Source organism: Bos javanicus, chromosome 4 (genome assembly GCF_032452875.1).
Source record: "Bos javanicus breed banteng chromosome 4, ARS-OSU_banteng_1.0, whole genome shotgun sequence".
Taxonomy (NCBI): domain Eukaryota; kingdom Metazoa; phylum Chordata; class Mammalia; order Artiodactyla; family Bovidae; genus Bos; species Bos javanicus.
The window spans coordinates 86,182,232-86,203,380 of record NC_083871.1 but is presented as its reverse complement, the minus strand read 5'-3'; the positions used below and the strand labels follow the sequence as shown (position 1 = coordinate 86,203,380).

Genomic DNA, 21,149 nt, shown 5'->3' with positions numbered 1-21,149 from the left:
GCAGAAATAGATGCTTTTCTGGAACTCTCTTGCTTTTTCCATGATCCAGTGGATGTTGGCAATTTGATCTCTGGTTCCTGTGCCTTTTCTAAAACCAGGTTGAACATCAGGAAGTTCACGGTTTACATATTGCTGAAGCCTGGCTTGGAGCATTTTGAGCATTACTTTACTAGCGTGTGAGATGAGTGCAATTGTGCGGTAGTTTGAGCATTCTTTGGCATTGCATTTCTTTGGGATTGGAATGAAAACTGACTTTTTCCAGTCCTGTGGCCACTGCTGAGTTTTCCAAATTTGCTGGCATATTGAGTGCAGCACTTTCACAGCATCATCTTTTAGGATTTGAAATAGCTCAACTGGAATTCCATCAGCTCCACTAGCTTTGTTCATAGTGATGCTTTCTAAGGCCCACTTGACTTCACATTCCAGGATGTCTGGCTCTAGGTCAGTGATCACACCATCGTGATTATCTGAGTCGTGAAGATCTTTTTTGTACAGTTCTTCTGTGTATTCTTGCCATCTCTTCTTAATGTCTTCTGCTTCTGTTAGGTCCATACCATTTCTGTCCTTTATCGAGCCCATCTTTGCATGAAATGTTCCTTTGGTATCTCTGATTTTCTTGAAGAGATTCCCTAGTCCTTCCCATTCTGTTGTTTTCCTCTATTTCTTTGCATCGATTGCTGAAGAAGGCTTTCTTAACTCTTCTTGCTATTTTTTGGAACTCTGCATTCAGATGCTTATATCTTTCCTTTTCTCCTTTGCTTTTCACTTCTCTTCTTTTCACAGCTATTTGTAAGGCCTCCCCAGACAGCCATTTTGCTTTTTTGCATTTCTTTTCCATGGGGATGGTCTTGATCCCTGTCTCCTATACAATGCCACGAACCTCATTCCATAGTTCATCAGGCACTCTATCTATCAGATCTAGGCCCTTAAATCTATTTCTCACTTCCATTGTATAATCATAAGGGATTTGATTTAGGTCATACCAAATGGTCTAGTGGTTTTCCCTACTTTCTTCAATTTAAGTCTGAATTTGGCAATAAGGAGTTCATGGTCTGAGCCACAGTCAGCTCCTGGTCTTGTTTGTGCTGACTGTATAGAGCTTCTCCATCTTTGGCTGCAAAGAATATAATCAATTTGATTTTGGTGTTGACCATCTGGTGATGTCCAGTGGTCATGGTGGAGAGATCTGATAGAATGTGGTCCACTGGAGAAGGGAATGGCAAACCACTTCAGTATTCTTGCCTTGAGAACCCCATGATCAGTATGAAAAGGCAAAATGATAGGATACTGAAAGAGAAACTCCCCAGGTCAGTAGGTGCCCAATATGGTACTGGAGATCAGTGGAGAAATAACTCCAGAAAGAATGAAGGGATGGAGCCAAAGCAAAAAGAATACCCAGCTGTGGATGTGACTGGTGAAAGAAGCAAGGTCCGATGCTGTAAAGAGCAATATTGCATAGGAACCTGGAATGTCAGGTCCATGAATCAAGGCAAATTGGAAGTGGTCAAACAAGAGATGGCAAGAGTGAATGTCAACATTCTAGGAATCAGAGAACTGAAATGAACTGGAATGGGTGAATTTAATTCATATGACCATTATATCTACTACTGTGGGCAGGAATCCCTCAGAAGAAATGGAGTGGCCATCATGGTCAACAAAAGAGTCCAAAATGCAGTACTTGGATGCAATCTCAAAAACGACAGAATGATCTCTGTTTGTTTCCAAGGCAAACCATTCAATATCACAGTAATCCAAGTCTATGCCCCAACCAGTAATGCTGAAGAAGCTGAAGTTGAACGGTTCTATGAAGACCTACAAGACCTTTTAGAACTAACACCCAAAAAAGATGTCCTTTTCATTATAGGGGACTGGAATGCAAAAGTAGGAAGTCAAGAAACACCTGGAGTAACAGGCAAATCTGGCCTTGGAATAGGGAATGAAGCAGGGCAAAGACTAATAGAGTTTTACCAAGAAATCAATATCATTAGTCATTAGCAAAATGCAAATCAAAACCACAATGAGATATTACCCCACATCCATTAGGATGACTACTATCAAAAAACCCATAAAATATTAAGTGTGAGAAAGGATATGAAGAAATCAGAACCCTAGAGCACTGTTGGTAGGAATGTTAAGTGGTGCAGACACTTATGCAAAACAGTATGAAGGTTCCTCAAGAAATCAAAATAGAATTATCATAGGATGCAGAAATTCAAATTCTGGATACAGAGCCAAAAGAATTGGAAACAAGTTCTTAAAGATTTATTTGTTCACTCTTGTTCACGGCAGTATTATTCACATAGCTAAAAAGTGGAAGCAACTCAAGTATACATGCATGGACGAATGGATAGACAAAAGGTAGAATAGACAGACAATGTAATATTGAAAGTAAGTGAAAGTGTTAGTTGGTCAGTCATGTCCAACTCTTTGAGACCCCATGGATGTAGCCTGCCAGGCTTCTCTGTCCATGGAATTCTCCAGGAAAGAATACTGGAGTGGGTTGACATTCCCTTCTCCAGGGGATCTTCCTGATCCAGGGATTGAACTCAGGTCTCTTGCATTGCAGGCAGATTCTTTACCATCTGAGCCACAAGGGAAGCTCAGTGTAATATTATTCAACCTTAAAAAGGAAAGACACTGCAATTCAGATGAACCTTAAAGATATTATGCTAGGTGAAATACTCTAGTCACAAAAGACACTGTATGATTTCACTTATACAAAGTATCTAGAGTAGTCAGGTTCCTAGAAACAGAAAATAAAATAGTGGTTGCCAGTGGCTAGGGGGAGGGGGAAATGCAAAGTTGTTTCATGAGTATATAATTTCAGTTCTGCAAAAATTCTGGAGACTGATTGTGTGTGTGTGTTAGTCCCTCAGTCGTGTCCAACTCTTTTCGACCCCATGGACGGTAGCCCATCAGGCTCCTCTGTCCCTGGGATTTTTCAGGGACAGAGGAGCCTCCTCCATCCATGGGATCCTTCAGGCAAGAATACAAGAATGGTTTGCCATTTCCTTCTCTGGGAGATCTTCCCAACCCAGGGGTCGAACCCGGGTCTCCCACATTGCAGGCAGATTCTTTACTGTTTGAGCCACCAGGGAAGCCAATCATACAACAATATAAATATATTTAATAGTACTGAACCATACACTTAAAATGGTTAAGATGGTAAATTTTATGTACACATTGCATGCATGCATGCTCAGTTGCTTCAGTCATGTCCAACTCTTTGCAATCCTATGGACTGTAGCCTGCCAGGCTCCTCTGTCCATGGGATTCTCCAGGCAAAAATACTGGAGTAGGCTGCCATGCTCTCCTCCAGGGGATCTTTCCAACCCAACGATCGAACCCATATCTCCTGCATCTGTTTCACTGCAGGCGGATTCTTTACCAATGAGCCACAGAGGAAGTCCTTATGTATGCTGCTGCTGCTAAGTCGCTTCAGTCGTATCCAACTCTGCTCGACCCCACAGATGGCAGCCCACCAGGCTCCGCCGTCCCTGGGATTCTCCAGGCAAGAACACTGGAGTGGGTTGCCATTTCCTTCTCCAATGCATGAAGTGAAAAGTGAAAGGGAAGTCGCTCAGTCGTGTCCGACTCTTAGCGACCCCATGGACTGCAGCCTACCAGGCTCCTCTATCTGTGGGATTTTCCAGGCAAGAGTACTGGAGTGGGGTGCCATTGCCCTTATGTATACATTATCACAATTTAAGAAAAAATTTAAACAATACTGCAGTTTTCACAGCCTCACTGCCTCCAACAATCATGTTTAAACACTTGCTAATTTTGTACCATGGAAGTCCAAAAAAGCACCTTTTTAATGGTTATAAATTATGCAAAAGAAACAAAATTAAAAATATTTCCTCCCTTGCTCCATTTCTCAGCTCCTGCAAATAGTGGAAATGGTTTCCATCTCTATTCCATTTCCTCAGAACCACTGTTTTATTGAGAAACGATCATTTAACCTTGAAATATTGTTTAGTATGAAAAATACCACACAGCAAGCTTTAATGCTAGTAGGAGCAATCCAGAATAAAGGACACATTTTCTGGGTTGGCCAAAACATTCATTTGTGTTTTTGCATTACACCTTTGGACAGACCTGAACAAACTTTTTGGCCAGCCCAAAATGACCAGATCTTGAAGGATTTCAACCCTGAATATTCATTGGAAGGACTCATACTGAAACTGAAGCTCCAGTACTTTGGCCACCTGATGCGAAGAGCCGACTCATTTGAAATGACCCTGATGCTGGGAAAGGCTGAAGCCAGGAGGCGAAGCGGACGACAGAGGATGAGATGGTTGGATGGCATCACCGACTCAATGGACATGAATTTGCACAAACTCCAGGAGATGGTGGAGGACAGGGAAGCCTGGCGTGCTGCAGTCCGTGGGGTTTCAAAGAGTCAGACACAACAGAGACTGAACAACAAATATGATGGAATGCAAAGCCTAGGGAATGATCGTTTCAAGTTAAAAGATCAATATCACATAAGAGATCAGACTCAGTTTTATCCAGGATAGAACTAAGGACACAATTAAATACATGAAATCCAGAATCTATGTTCTTTTCCAAATTAAAAGGGGAATAAGTATGCATTCAAATCTACTTCTTTTTAATACATTGGAATTTAAGTATATAGTTCTTGATCAATATTATTATTCTGCCTTTTACAAAATCAGCTAGGATCTGTCTGTCTTACTCTGAACTAACCATTCTCTTTCCCTAGCATTTACTGAACTCTTAAAATGTAACTGAAGGAATCTGAATACCTCAGAAATAGGCATACATACAAATCTTAAATAATTTCTAAAACAAAAAAATGCACCCCTTAGATGGATATGATTCTTTTTATTAAGTTAGTTGAGTCTTTATCCACTGCTTCCTCCAATAGCTCAGCGGGTAAAGAATCCACTTACAATGGAGGAGATGCAGGAGACATGGGTTCGATCCCTGGGTCGGGAAGATCCCTTAGAGGAAGAATGTTCTTCCTGAAAATGTTCTTGCCTGAAAAATCCCAGGGACAGAGGAGCCTGGTGGGCTGCAGTCAAAGGGTTGCAAAGAGTCAGCTAAGACTGAGCAACTAAGGACTTTTGTATCCAGTAAGACAACAAGAGAAGGGGATGACAGAGGATGAGATGACTGAATGGCATCACCAACTTGATGGACATGAGTTTGAGCAAGCTCCAGGAGTTGGTGATGGACAGGGAAGCCTGGCATGCTGCAGTCCATGGGGTTGCAAAGAGTCAGGACATGACTGAGCGAGTGAACTAAACTGAAGACAATAGTATTTATTGTTAGAATGAGAAGGGTTCAGCATTGGTACTGATATTATTTTCAGTGTAACCATGGAGAATGTTTGTTCACACAAATACACAGATGTAAATGGAAGGGTTTACTTAGAGCAACATGACTTGACTCCTTGAGCTCCCTCCAAAGTATATTAAAAGAACACACAATGATTTATCATGAAATATTTAATTTTGTTAAAAAACTGAAAACAACCTGAGTTGTGGAGGATTTGTCAGTTATTGATTAACATCCTTACTTAAATGTGTCTGTTTCGGGGAGGGGTTGCAGAATTTTTGTAAAAACCATATTTAAGTGTGTCTGTTTGGGGGAGGGGTTGCAGAATTTTTTCACTCTGGAGCAATTATTGTCATATTAGGGATAGATGAGTGCTAGGTTTTTCTTTTGAAGAGCAGAGGGGTGTCCATGCAGGGATGGGGGCAAAAATCACCTGCTTTAGAGGCACAGTCTCAGCGAGATGAAATTTTAGGAAGGTGTATATGTGAAAGGTGAAGTTATCAGCATTGATTCTCTTGAAACTATCTCTGGGCCTGTGAACCTGGAGAGTCTTCATGGCTCCCCAGAGGCTCACAATACCCCACTTGAGGATCACAGCTCTGGACGTGTCTGGTCCACAGGACACATCTGCTGCCCATCAGAGGGCTATGGTAGGAGATGAAGTGCTGAGAGCATTCTGGACCTTAGCAAGAAGTCTCCTTCATGTTTTAAAGGAGCATGATTTGGGGAGGGGGGATCCCATATATAAAAACAGAAGGAAAAGAGGAAAAAAGATGGGAGAAAGGGAGGGTAACAATGACTAAATTACAAACCTAAGCACTGATGTAAGCACTGATTTCATTTCATGCTCATGTGGTATTTGAATATAATTCTATATCACACTTAATAATACTCACTAACCTTAGCCAAAGTGAAAGTGAAGTCGCTCAGTCGTGTCCGACTCTTTGGGACCCCATCGATGGTAACCTACAAGGCTCCACGGTCCATAGGATTTTCCAGGCAAGAATACTGGAGTGGGCTGCCATTTCCTTCTCCAGGGGATCTTCCCAACCCTTAGCCAAGCTGACACCATATGTCAGACACTGTGCGTTTCTCATGCACTGTTTTGTTTATAATCATGGCAATGCTATGAGGTTGATGCTCATTATCTCCATTTTACTGATGAAGAAACTGAGGCTTGAGAACACAAGTAATCTGCCAACGTTTTTACAGTTAAGAGGTAACCAACATGAAGACATTTTCATATTGAAGCCAATCTACTTGGCCACAAAGCCCCAGCATCACTTCTGCCATTGCGGCTTTGAGTACACTGGGTTTAGGAAAATGGAAAGTGAAAGTGAAGTCGCTCCATCGTGTCCGACTCCTTGCAAACCCATGGACACCAGGCTCCTCCATCCATGGGATTTTCTAGGCAAGAGTACTGGAGTGGGTTGCCTTTTCCTTCTCCAGGGAACTTCCAGACCCAGGGATCGAACCCAGGTATCCCTCATTGTAGACAGACGCTTTACCATCTGAGCCACCGGGAAAGTGGATGGACCCTGAAATACTGAAGAATGAATCATCTGTTTTTACTTTCATGGAAAATGTATTTGAAATTGTCACAATTCTCAAACACCCACACATCTAAACTATCAATTCAACACCTTGAACATCTGTGTAGTTTTTTTAGAAACTAAGAAAATTTCTATGTAACTTAAACCAAATTGCCTAGGATCAAGAACAAATTTTGTGTTAAGTCAAATGATTTAAGAACATAAATATTCTCATCATTTGTTTTAGCTCACTGAAAATTGGCTAGCTTTAGGGTAAACCACAGGAAAACTAAATTAATTGAACTTAAATTAGGATAGTTTTTACTCATTCTCTGGAATTAGATCAAAACTCCAATTTTTAAGTAAGTGTCATGCTTCCAGTGACATGGATAATTTTATTCATTTGTACTTCTTAATAACCCTAAGCTTTAAAGCATATATTAAAATTGGAAATTCAGAAAGTAGATTCTTAACCAGTTTCATGGTTAAAAATTTTTAAGTTTCTCATACGTATATGAGAGGATTGATCAGGAGCAAGGTGCCAAAATACAAAAAGCTATGCAGAGCATAAAATTTTAATTATTTGCTTTGAATGGAAGAACCCTGATCGAATTATATTCAACCTTCTCACAGAACTGGCAGGTTATCTTTATGGCTCCTTCTAGAAGCTCTCAGTAGGATATAAAGGATCAGAGAGATTTTAGAGTAAAGAGCAAAAGTTGAAGTTGTAAAGGTTTTATCATTGGACTCTGTGGATATATATCTACTCATTTTCTTTACATGAATGCCATTGTTCAAGTAGGTCACCAATATTTCCATTATAGTTAAAGCACAGATCGTCTTTAAGCCTCTGGTAAAATAATGTCTGTGGGTTATCTGGAAATTTTTCCATCATTTATTAATTGTTGAATAGAAAATGATATTGCAATTTGGTAATATTTACAACTAGTAATATTTGTAACATGAAGTACAAAATCAGCAAAGAGGGATGCATTTAACAGAAAGAAACCTGTCCCATATATCTATAAATACTCTCAAATGAATAAGAAAGTAAAAAGGGAAAATACTTTCCACTTACCTTCCAGATATTTTATGCAGAGCATCTATTTTAGGTCTTATTAAGTTTCATGGTCAATCACAAAAAAAAAAAAAAAAAGGAAATGCATTCATTATAAAAATAATGAGTTCTGGGTGTACAATAAAGAAAATGATAGAGCAAACTGCCCTAACATATGAAGGCTGTAGTGTTAAAGTTTGTTAAATCCGTGCTACAATTATCACAGCCTTCTGCTATTCTCTCATATGTCTCTCATATCTATACCTCTCTCTTACCAGTGTTCAAACAAAACTCATTCTTTTATATAGGATATTTTAAATGAATATTTAAATATGATGCATAGTTTAAAAGCTCATAGTTTAGTATTCTAATTCAACGTAATTCTATGTAGCCCAAAACGATGTCTTCTCTTTGTGGTATTGACTACCAACTTCTGTTTTCCCTACCCCCAAATCATTTACTCCTTCATTGTTGCCAGAGTCATCTTTATGAAGCACAGTTCAAATCATGAAGGTCCAGTTCAGTTCAGCTCAGTTCAGTCACTCAGTCGTGTCCCACTCTTTGCGACCCCATGAATTGCAGCACACCAGGCCTCCCTGTCCATCACCAACTCCTGCAGCTCACTCAAACTCATGTTCATCGAGTCAGTGATGTCATCCAGCCATCTCATCCTCTGTCGTCCCCTTCTCCTCCTGCCCCCAATCCCTCCCAGCATCAGAGTCTTTTCCAATGAGTCAACTCTTCGCATGAGGTGGCCAAAGTACTGGAGTTTCAGCTTTAGCATCATTCCTTCCAAAGAAATCCCAGGGCTGATCTCCTTCAGAATGGACTGGTTGGATCTTCTTGCAGTCCAAGGGACTCTCAAGAGTCTTCTCCAACACCACAGTTCAAAAGCATCAATTCTTCAGCATTCAGCCTTCTTCACAGTCCAACTCACATCCATACATGACCACAGGAAAAACCATAGCCTTGACTAGACGGACCTTTGTTGGCAAAGTAATATCTCTGCTTTTCAATATACTATCTAGGTTAGTCATAACTTTCCTTCCAAGGAGTAAGCGTCTTTTAATTTTTAGGTGTCCCAAATATTTACAGAAGAAGGTGGTATAATAAACAGTAGAAGCCCTTTTACCATTTCTGCTACAAAGGGACAGCTATTTTTATATGAGAGCTCAAAAGTGACATATGCTCTTCTTAAACATTTTAATTTGGAAAACATGAATGTATATTCCTCTGTCAGTCTTACAAAGCCAAACCTATTGGTCAATTGACTGGAATTGCCAGTTATCTAACTTACAGAAACCCCGCCCATGAGTGGGTTACAACCTCAATTAAAGCAAGAATATAAAAATACTTGCCAAGAAATCTCGGCAGAATCTTTCCATGTCTTGCAATGCCACCCCCTCAAACTCTGAAAGTTGTAGTTATGGTTGTTTAGTTGCTAAGTTGTGTCCAACTCTTTTGTGACCCCACGGCCTGTAGCCTGCCAGGCTCCTCTGTCCATGGGATTCTCCTGGCAAGAATACTGGAATGGGTTGCCATTTCCTTCTCCAGGGGATCTTCCAAACCCAGGGATCAAACCTGCCTCTCCTGCATTGGCAGGTGGATTCTTTACCACTGAGTCACCTGGGAAGCCCCCTGAAAGTTGGTACATCACTTTTAATCCACCTGCAGTTTTTCTAAATTGTTCTTTTATAAATATTCAACTTTGCTTTTACAGAAGCAAGTATGTCTTTTTTTGCACTTCCAGTTCATCAGAGCATGACAACTTAAGCATACAGATACTTGCACTGAGCTCTTGTGTCCAGCAGTCAGCATGCTTTATGGAGGGCACACAGGCCATGGCCTAATACTGCAAGGAGTGAAGCAGTAATTAAGAGATATTTTATTCATTGGAGATCTGAGTCCTAATTCTAATCACATTTGTTAGCTCTGTCATCTCTACTAAATCATCAATCTTCATTTCCTCATCCATAGGATGTGTGAGGAACATAGCACCCGATCTCGCAGGGTTCTTAAAAGTATCAGATGAGATCATGCATGAGAATACATTCAGATGTATAAAATAACAGTGGGGTCATTTTACATTCTCTGTGTGCATGCTCAGTCTATTCAGTCGTGTCTGACTCTTTGTGACCACATGGACTGTAGCCTACCAGGCTCCTCTGTCCACGGGATTCTCCAGGCAAGAATACTAGAGTGGGTTGCCATGACCTCCTCCAGGGGAATCTTCCTGACCTTGCATTGCAGGCAGATTCTTTACAGCCGAGCCAGCAGGGAAGCCCCTTTTACATTCTGCTGCTGCTGCTGCTAAGTCACTTTAGTCATGTCCGACTCCGTGCGACCCCATAGACGGCAGCCCACCAGGCTCCACCATCCCTGGGATTCTCCAGGCAAGAACACTGGAGTGGGTTGCCATTTCCTTCTCCAATGCATGAAAGTGAAAAGTGAAAGTGAAGTCGCTCAGTCGTGTCCAACTCTGAGCGACCCCATGGACTGTAGCCCACCAGGCTCCTCCATCCATGGGATTCTCCAGGCAAGAGTACTGGAATGGGGTGCCATTGTCTTCTCCGTTTACATTCTACCGTGCGTGAAATTCAGGACCTTCACAATCTGACTCTAACCTAGCTCTTCTGGTTCCCCCTCTGACTCCACAATCCTGAGGCCTTTGCCTCTTTCTTCTTTCTCCATCCTTCCTACTTCAGGCTACCCTAGGATTCTTCCCACTCTGGAATACATACACATTTTTGCCAATGAAAGCAGCTCATATTTCTGAGTCTATAGCCCACCTTCCACCTGCGTGCTTCATGATGTTTATCCAAAGGAAATGCAAACATCCTCTCCCTACTCCTAAAGAAACTCTACTCATTTTTCCAAGCTCAGCTAAAATACCACTTATTTTATGAAAACTACCTCACTTTCTCCAGACTGGAATAATTCTGACTCTTGACTATTCCTGCAAACCAGCCATTTACTGCACTCAGTTCTTATTAGAATTACTTATAAATATGTGTCAGTGAAACATTTTTTTTTTCAGTCAACATATGTCTTTTGCACTCACTGGAGAGCGCCTTGAAGGCAAAAACCAACATTTCTCTCGAGTCCCTCTCCATATTGCCAGCACATAGGTACCCTTTCAACAATCTCAGAACACAACTGAGCTGAAGTGACTATGAAAGATCACAGAAATCATCAACATGGTTTTTCCTTTATTTTTGACTCCATGATCAAACATAAAAATTATACACATGCAAGAAGACAGCGAGATTAAACACCGATTTCCCACCACTTATTACAGGGAGATTTTTTCCTCCACTTTTCTTTATGATGGGCATACAATCATTAGAAGTTTCATCCTCAACTACAGGGGCTAAGTCATTAGACAAGACGCCTTCCCCTCTATTTTCCTCTTTGTCTCCTGCCCCTAATTTGAATATTTCTCTGTCCTTCCATTGAAATTCTTTTGGCGAAACCTGCCATTAATCTGCTCTAATGTGAAAATCTTTCTTTTCATTGATGTGGCAGTTTGCAAAGACTGGCTGCAAAATCTTCCCACTCTTGTCGGCTCACCACTTCCTCTCATGCAGAGGTGGGGTCTATTTCTTGACTCACTGAACCCTGGCTGAGCCATGTGATATTCTTTGGTAATGGGACATTAGCAAAGGTGATGTAAACTGTTTTCTTTTCCTGGGGCAGCTGTAACAATTTACCTCAAACATGGTGACTTAAACCAACATACGACTCTGGAGTCAGACTGGAGACTGGGGTTGAGGTATATACGCTATTGATACTATGTATAAAGTAGACAACTGAAGGGAACACATTGTGCTCTATTAATAGGTGCTCTGTGGTGTCCTAAATGGGAGGGAAGTCCAAAAGAAAAGGGATATGTGTACATGGCCCCGGTGTTGCTGTTGTTGTTCACTCGCTCAGTCATGTCTGACTCTTTGCAACCCCATGGACTGCAGCATGACAGGCTTCCCTGTCCTCCACCATCTCCTGGAGTTTGCTCAACCTCATGACCATTGAGGTGGTGACGCCATCCAACCACCTCATCCTCTGTCATCCCCTTCTCCTCCTGCCTTCAATCTTTCCCAGCATCAGGGTCTTTTCCAATCAGTCGGCTCTTTGCACCAGATGGCTAAAGTATTGGAGCTTCAGCTTCAGTATCAGTCCTTCCAATGAATATTCAGGGGTCATTTTCTTTAGGATTGACTGGTTTGATCTCCTTGCCGTCCAAGGGACTCTCAAGAGTCTTCTCCAGCACCATAATTCGAAAGCATCAATTCTTTGGCACTCAGCCTTCTTTATGGTCCAACTCTCATATCCATACATGACCACTGGAGAAACCACAGCTTTGACTATATGGACCTCTGTTGGCAAAGTGATGTCTCTGCTTTGTAATACACTATCTAAGTTTGTCATATCTTTCCTGTCCCAGGAGCAAGAGTCTTTTAATTTCATGGCTGCAGTGATTTTGGAGACCAGAAAAATGAAACCTGCAACTGTTTCCATTGTTTCCCCATCGATTTGCCATGAAGTGAGGGAACCAGATGCCGTGATCTTCTTTTTAAGCCAGTTTTTTCACTTTCCTCTTTCACTTTCATCAAGAGGCTCTTTAATTCCTCTTTGTTTTCTGCCATTAGATTGGTATCATCTACATATCTGAAGTTGTTTATATTTCTCCTAGCAATCTTGATTCCAGCTTGTGATCCATTTACCTCAGCATTTCTCATGATGCACTCTGCATGTAAGCTAAGTAAGCAGGGTGACAATATACAGCCTTGACGTACTCCTTTCCCAATTTTGAACCAGTCTGTGATTGGCCCTGGTGATTCAGTGGTAAAGAATATGCCTGCCAATGCAGGAGATGCGGGTTCAATCCCTAGGTTGGGAAGATCCCCTAGAGGAGGAAATGGCAACCCACTCCAGTATTCTTGCCATGGGAAATCCCATGGACAGAAGAGCCTGATGGGCTACTGTCCATGTGGTTGCAAAAGAGCTGGACATAGCTTAGTGACTGAACAACAATAGATATGTATACGTATGGCTGATTCATTTTGCTGTACAGTAGAAGTAACATAATATTGTAAAGCAACTATACCCCAGTAAAAATTAAGTAACAAACAAAACTCCACCAATAAGGGGGGGAAGCAACCGAAATGTATTGTCTCAAGTTCTGGAGGCCAAGAGTCTAAGCTTAAGTCATCAGTAGGGGCACGTTCTCTCCTAATGCTCCAGGAGACAATCTACTCTTCATTTCTCCCAGCTTCCTGTGGCTGTACACATTCCTTGGTTTGCGGGTATGTAACTAACCTCCACCTCCATCTTCACATAACCTTCTCTGTGTGTCTTCTCTTCCTCTACCTGTACATCAAATCTCCCTCTGCCTTTCTGTTATTTATAAGGGCATGTGTCATTGGATTTAGGGCCCGCTTGGATAATCCAGGACGATCTCAATTTGAGACATTAACTGAATGAAATCTGCCAGGGTTCTTTTCCAAATAAGGTTATGTTCACAGGTTCTGGTTGTTAGGACACGGACATATCCTTTGCATATCACTGGAAAACACCCTGATGCTGGGAAAGAGTGAAGGCAGAAGGAGAACAGGGCGACAGAGGATGAGATGGTTGGATGGCATCACTGATTCAGTGGACATGAATTCAAAGTCTGGGAGATGGTGAGGGACAAGCAGGCCTGAAGTGCTGCAGTCCATGGGGTCACAAAGAGTCAGACATGCCTTGGCGACTGAACAACAACAACAAAAATATCCTTTGGGGGTCAACTGTTTAACCCACTGCACAAACACTTGAAAGAACTTGGCCTTTAGGCCTTGCTCATTTGCTATTCTTGGGCACCCAGACAATGCCACCTTATAAAAGAACACATAGTCCCTGCTGGATGACGAGAAACATGTGGCCAAGACATGGCCCCAGATAATACCCAGCCAACAGGCAAGCATGCGAGTGAGGCCAGGCTAGACCATTCGGCCCCACCAGCTGCCTGCAGAGATCAACAGAGCCTGCCCAGCCAACCCACAGAGTCATGAGAAATAGTAACAGTTAGTTGCACAAAGCCACTATGTGTAGGGGTGATTTGTTGTGTCAAGAAGCAATTTGCTTTTTTCTGTGCTTAAATTGTCTTGTTTTCTTCTTTTTTTTGATAAAAAGAGAAGAAATTTCTGTGCATTGCTTTTGTTCAACTTTCCATTTGAGGGAAAAGGTGATCTACGAGCTTCACGCTTTTTCATTCTTAGCGCCTGGAACGCTCAGTCCAATGCCTGCTGCTTCAGGTTTGGCTTCTTCTTTTCAAACACGTCCAGCCTCACTCTGGCTTCCACCCCAAACCCTTTCTACGTGCTCAGATTCCTAAGCATCCTCTTCTCACTCTCTTATCAAAGTACAATGCACTTGATCTTCCAACTATCCTCCAAGGGAACTGATCTGGGAGTTGAGGTACCATCTTTTCAAAAATAAACTTTGAACCCACAGTGACTGAGAAGGCACGTCTGCCTCGGCTGTTTTACAGTAATATGTACCTGGACACCTGGGACTGGTCTATTAACCCTGGAAAGGATGAGCAACTAGTTATTGAGATACTCATTGCTTTATATCTTAGAAGGGATGGGATACCTCTGTTGGAAATGGCGGGAGGGAGAGAGGGATGGGGAGGAGAAAGGCACAGAAGAAAGTGAGCGGGGGAAAAGAAATACCAAATTCTAAGACAAGAATTTAGTCTGTGTGGCACTCTCAGGCAGGTTAGGAGCAAAGGAGCCTACCAACCAGACGATGGGGATGGGTGACCTGCCAAGAGAGCAGGACCTTCTCTTCTGCCTCAACTTCCTCACTTCCCATTTCTCTGTCTACTCCCTTCCGCACGCTCTGTCTCAGCAAAGAGCATCACTATTCATATGATGGCTCCTCTTTGAACCCTCTCTATCTAGCCTCTCCCTCTCATCGGCGACTCTTGTTCGCCCTCCAAAAGGGGTCATCAGTTTCTCTCCTCCAGATCACGGCTCACCAACACATCCAAGCCACCATCCTCTTCCCCCAGATGCCTTGTAACTGACGGTTCTATCTCCATTGACAATCCTCTTCAATCTGTTCTCCACACAGCGGCCGAGTGGGTGTGAAAAGGCAGACCACACGATGACAGTGTGATGATGACAGGACTCTTCTACCTCGGGGCGTTGGAACGGGGCCTTCGCTGGGGATGTTTGGCCACTAGCTCTTCTAAGGACACTCAGACTTCTCCATGAATTCCAGCTCAAATGTCACCTGATCCGGGAGATCTTTCTACCTCTCCTGAAGTGGGCAATTCCATCACTTTCTACACATCATCCTTTGTCACTTCATTCTTTAGCTACATTAAAAATCAGCATTATGCCAAGTGAAGTAAGTTAGACAGCAATACACGAGTAGGGGAGAGGGGGGTACAAAGTTAGACAGGCTCAGGCATGTCTGGTACGACACGAGGGATACAGCCAATGTTTTGTAATAACTAAATGCAAATTGAGCATTTTAAATTGTAAAAAAGTTATTATCTGGATCTCTTTGTATATGTATAATTAGTTTTTATCTGTATTTAAACTACCACTCAACAGAAGAATAAACTCCAGGATGAAAGGCCTTCATTTTGTTTGTTACCTTATCAGTTGAACCTAACACAAAGTCTAGCATATGAGAAGTGCCCAATAAATATCTGCAGAAGGAATCAAAAGACTCATTTAACCCACAGGAAACTAGTCCTATTTTTCAGATAGAAAAAGTGGTTCAGAGAGATCCAAAGACTGGCCTGAGTTCACAGAGTTGGTACAAGGATCGTCTTACTGCACATCCATTCTTAGGCCCCTAGAGGTCATGCTTTGGGGTTTTTCTTTTTAGTTCTGTAGATCAAGCACTATAGACCCTGAAATAAGGATTTATTTCTCGCTCCTTTAGAGTAAAAATGCAACTGGATATATGCTTCTCACTCAGCCTGAAAGATGTCATCATTGTCCTATTCATATTTTAAAATCACATTTCTTTTTTAACAGTAACTCCCGGAAAGCATGAAAATGTAACATATTTCCTCAGCATAATGTTTTTCTTCCGTGACTTCTGAGTTTAGCGTGATAATTTCACTCTCTGTTACTTGAGGACATATTCTTTGTGTAGATGATTTGGGTAATCAAGTATGTGGAAAAATCCTCCGGCCTTCCAAATACATCTGGAATCAAATTTCTGGTAGAAATCATTTTGGAACAGTAGTTTTTTAAACAGGTAGAGGTGATTGTGATAGCTGGAACTATTGGATTCTGGAAGACTATAGACACCAGGCATCAGGAAACTGGTTTAGAGGGGGACACGACCATGTATATACACATAAGCCACAATACTTTGGCCACCTGATGCAAAGAGCTGACTCACTGGAAAACACCTTGATTCTGGGAAAGACTGGAGGCAAAAGGAGAAGAGGATGAGATGGTTAGATAGCCTCATGGACTCAATGGACATGAGTCCGAGCAAACTCCAGGAGATAGTGAAGGACAGGGAGCCTGGCATGCTGCAGTGCATGGGGTTACAAAGAGTCAGACAGGACTTAATGACTGAAGAAGAACAACAACAAATAGGTAGGGATAGCTGGAATTCCTCTCTTGTTGACAGTCCCTTTCTCCAAATGGTAAAACTTGCTTCACAGAGGTTTTACCAACTAGGTTTAAGTACAGAAGTGAGGGAGAGAGGACAAGCATGAGAGAGAGGATAGAGTGAGGGGTGTGGGGATGCTCCATGTCAGGAAATGAGGAAGTCAGAGAATGATTGTTTTACTGGAAGATGCTCCAAAGAGAACTTAAAAAAGCAAACAAATCATTTGTATATTATAGTACGTGTAGAACATAGCATGATGACATGTGCAGAATCCTGAGAAAGAATCCATCTTCATCTGCCTCAGCAACATTCAGAGAAATGAAAGATAAACCTTCAGTTCCACCTCACAATACTAGGTCATCTATATAATTCAAAGAAATTCAGGTTAAAAACCACTTTGAAGTTCAAGTTGAAATCAAATAGAAGTACACAAAAAGATACGTGGATAAAAATAATGTCCTCTCAAATGCTCAGTAGAAAGTGCTAGTGATAACGTTACAGTAATTTTTCTAAAATTGTGTATTGAAAAATCTTCTTAAATGAAAACAATCCCCTGTAACTTACAAATGTTGATATTACAAATAATTGTGTGACCTAGGCGATTTAAATTGCACTGAAGATTTACCACCATTCAGAATCTCTACTTAGCAATATATCCTTACTACCGCAACCTGGATTATCAAATGATTTTTAAAGAATAAATATGTATAATCCAGTGAAAGAAAAGGGTCAAAGATTTGCTATCCAAGTACAGTATTTTTGCTTTCTCTTTTTCCTTCACTGTTGGAGAGTGCAGGAAATACCTACAAAGACCACTTGGGGGCAATACAGTATTTTTGTTTTGTCTCATCACATAGCAACATAGGTTTCTGAGAAGACTGTGGTTTCTTTCAAATTTGAAGCCACATTTTAATATATGGGAGGGAAAAGGCTGTATTTCATCTTAAACTTACAATGCATAAATCACATAAGACAAATGCAAGTCAGATTTTCTCCTGAAGGGAGCAAAAGTCTGGCTTCCTTTAGCAGACAAATCAGTCTTACCTAGTTGGCACATCTGGGAATATTTTGTATCTAGAGTTTGTCACAGCCTTAGAGATACATCTCAACGAATAAAGGAAATTGTTAATAGAAATGTTTAAAATGACAAACACGCCATAATCTTCAGAACATACTGGTGCAAAGCTATTTTGTTTCTCTATCTAATGTGAAAATGTAAATATCACCTGTCTTCTCCACTAGGTATATGTTTTAGAATAAACTTAGGCATTAAAGTAATTAAACTTTAGCGATATTTACTGCCATTGTCTTCACTATTAGTAGTTTGCATTCACATCACATTTTGTAAAGGGGTTATTAGTGATTATTCTTTTCAGCAATTTGATGAGTGGAGTCTCTATTCTAAGCCATTTCTCTCCCTTCTGCCTGCTGAGTATTAAGTATTGTGTCAAGTACTGAAGGTTTTTTTTTTAATCAAAAATAAACAGAATCTCTTCTTTCAAGAATTTTACATGTATTTAGGCAAGTAAATTTTTCTGCTTAGTTTTTGTTCTCTTGATTCTTTCACTTTATCTGATTTTTTTTTTCCTCCCAATATATTTTCTTGCCCTCAGGAGATTCTGAACATTACCACAGGGATGCAAAACTCAGGTAAGCCTTATTGTCCAAGTCCAGGAATCAAGGTTATGAAATTAAATTTAGCAACTCTCTTGGTGCCTTCTCAGAAATGGAAAAAATCAGGAAGATGGCAGAGTTTTGCCTTGACTTGTGGGTCCACTACCCAAAGATTCATCTTAATAAACCTTTATCATTAGGAGGTTAGTGAAGGAAGAGACTGGGCTTCCCAGGTGGCACTAGTGGTAAAGAACCTGCTTTCCAATGCAGGAGACATAAGAGACGTGAGTTCGATACCCCACGGGATCGGAAGGTCGGCAAGATCCCCTGGAGGAGATCCCCATGACAACCCACTCGAGTATTCTTGCCTAGAGAATCCCAAAGTCGGTCACGACTAGTGACTTAGCATGCACACATGCACGAAGGAAGAGATTATGGTGCCTCTGTCTTTGAATATCTGCCTGGCTTAGCTAGCTCACCTATTGAAGAAATAATGAGAAACTGAAAAACTAAAATGGTGTTCTCCGTGGATGCTTAAACTGCTTTAGAACATTACTTACAAGAGACCTCATTTTTCAAGCTCATTTTTTTTATTCTAAACACTTGTTCTTTTATAATCTTCTGATCAGCGAAGTGTAGCAGAAATCAAGGCAATACATCTGTATGGGATAATGACAGAAAGAGGACGAGTCTTCACAGACTAACTTACAAGAGCTCCTATGATGTCCACAGGCCATGGACTTCTATTGGTCTTTGCAAATCCTGGACGTCTTCCTCATTCCCACCAAGATGTCCACTAGATGGCGCCAGGGAGAAGCGTTTTGAGTAAGACGGGCAAAGAAAGGGCTGTGAGGTGGAAAGTGAAGAGAAGTGAAGTGAAAGTCGCTCAGTCGTGTCCGACTCTTTGCGACCCCACAGACTATACAGTCCATGGAATTCTCCAGGCTAGAGTACTGGAGTGGATAGCCTTTCCCTTCTCCAGGGGATCTTCCCAACCCAGGGATCGAACGTTGGTCTCCCGCATTGTAGGCAGACGCTTTACCGTCTGAGCCACAAGGGAAGTCCAAGGAGCAGGCAAAAGCCCTAAATCCCCAAATACCACCGAGGTCTTCCATCTCTTAAGCTTCCTGAATGCATTCACTTACCTCACCTGATCTCACACCGAAGTCTCTGAATATCAGTTAACCTCCATTTTTCTGGATAGATAATTGACACGTGTCCATTGTTGTTGTTTTTTTTTTGCATTAAAGGAAATAATAATTAGCAAAGTATTCATTAAGATTAGGTTTCACCTTTATGTTGTCACTACAATGCATATATAATAATGTGCCCATATCAGATAATTATATCAGTTCACTACATTAGTTCAGAAGAGAGAACAATTAACAGAGATGGTTTATATAAATTCATTGTATTTATTCTCTGTTGTAGAATATACTCTTAAATATTTCTTCAAATTTCAGTTTTTAGCAAGTTACAATTAATAAGATACCTTTAGTAAAAATGGTAATGATAGACAATCATTCATTGACTAATATTTTTTGTGCACCCGACACTCTCCAGAGTTTGCCTACAGTTCTGAAAGCTTAGGGTCATATATTTAAATGGTCATTTTGGATCAAGTAAAAGTGATGATAATTAATGAATACTTTTCTTCCTATTTGGGCTAATAATCCAGATTCCATAAAAGAATAAATGAATGAATGTACAGAATTACTTGAAAGCTTTTATGGAACAAGGTGGAAATGAATGAGTGAATGAAAGAAATGAAATGAAAGTTTTCAGCACAAGAGATAAAGCTAACACACCAATGCCATTAACAGCATAACGTTGTTTTGCATTTATGCACTTTAAAATCCTGTGCAATTGCAAAATAATCATTCTTTTTCTAGAGCAAACAGATCTGAAATAGTATTTAACATCAGTGTGGGTTGATAAGTGTTAATTTTGCAATTATTATTTGGGTTTTATTGTAATTCAGCTCTAGTCATATGTTTCTTTAATTTTATGCTGGTTATCTATAATTCCTATTTATATAAAATCATACTTAAAAATGAACACCCTGATGCAATTTTAAAATTTAATCCAAGCAAGAGTAGACTAAGTAATACATCAATTCGTTTTACAAACTCCCAGAAGCAGGGTTTTATTCACATTCTTCCTACAGCTGACATAAATCTCCTGGGCCTACAGAAGAGCCAGATGCTCAGTGAAAGTCTTTTACAAGGTCTGTTCCATAGTCTGCAGTCTAAGACGTAAAATGAAAATCAGGAGAAGAACACTTCCTCAAGTTGAAAAACTGTATTGTAACTTTATACCTGCTCCCAAAGATATTACTCATTTTTACCTTGGGAATATATGAGCTATCTCATCTGACATTATGAAAGGCACAGCATAAATATCGACGACAAATGAGGCTAACTTCATCCCTGCAACTGTGTCATGTTTCCAAAACTGAATAAGAGATATATGCATCCATTAAAAGAGGTCCTTGTAAATAACAACATGCCCCTCTTTGCCAAGGTTCACTCTCTCCTCTGTACACATCTGCTGATTCCATCGATGTGAGAGGGAACCGGAAATGGAAGAATGGTCCCCCGAAGGCCAATGCAGTGGGGGTAGACAGCTGGTGATTTAGAGACTGGGCACGAGCTTGCTTTAACTTTGTTTTACATTGGAGATGATTCTCATAGATACTGACGAGCAAAGCCAGCAGTGTCCTGTGTTTTCCTGTTTTTATCAAAGTGGGCTTGCCTAGAAATTCAGATGATGACATCTGTCTATTACATTTACTGGAAGGCCACTAGAAGATGCTTGCAAAACACAGGGGCTGAATTAAAACAGTTAGGGAGTAAATAGCCTTGGGCAATTTCTTCACGTGGTTAAACATTTTTAAATGATCGCTGATGGAATTCATCCCAAGTATGTATCAAGAGCTAATGACATTCAAGGAATTATCCTCATGTAACTTTTGAATACCAAATATTAACAAAAGAACATCTTCGAATATGGAA

At 40.9% G+C, this 21,149-nt stretch overlaps 1 protein-coding gene across 5 annotated transcripts in view; it reads right to left on the bottom strand.

Annotated features, from left to right (window-relative positions):
• Positions 1–21,149, bottom strand: part of CPED1 (cadherin like and PC-esterase domain containing 1) — a 328,745-nt gene that overhangs the window by 174,658 nt on the left and 132,938 nt on the right. The gene's annotated exons all lie outside the window — the stretch shown is intronic.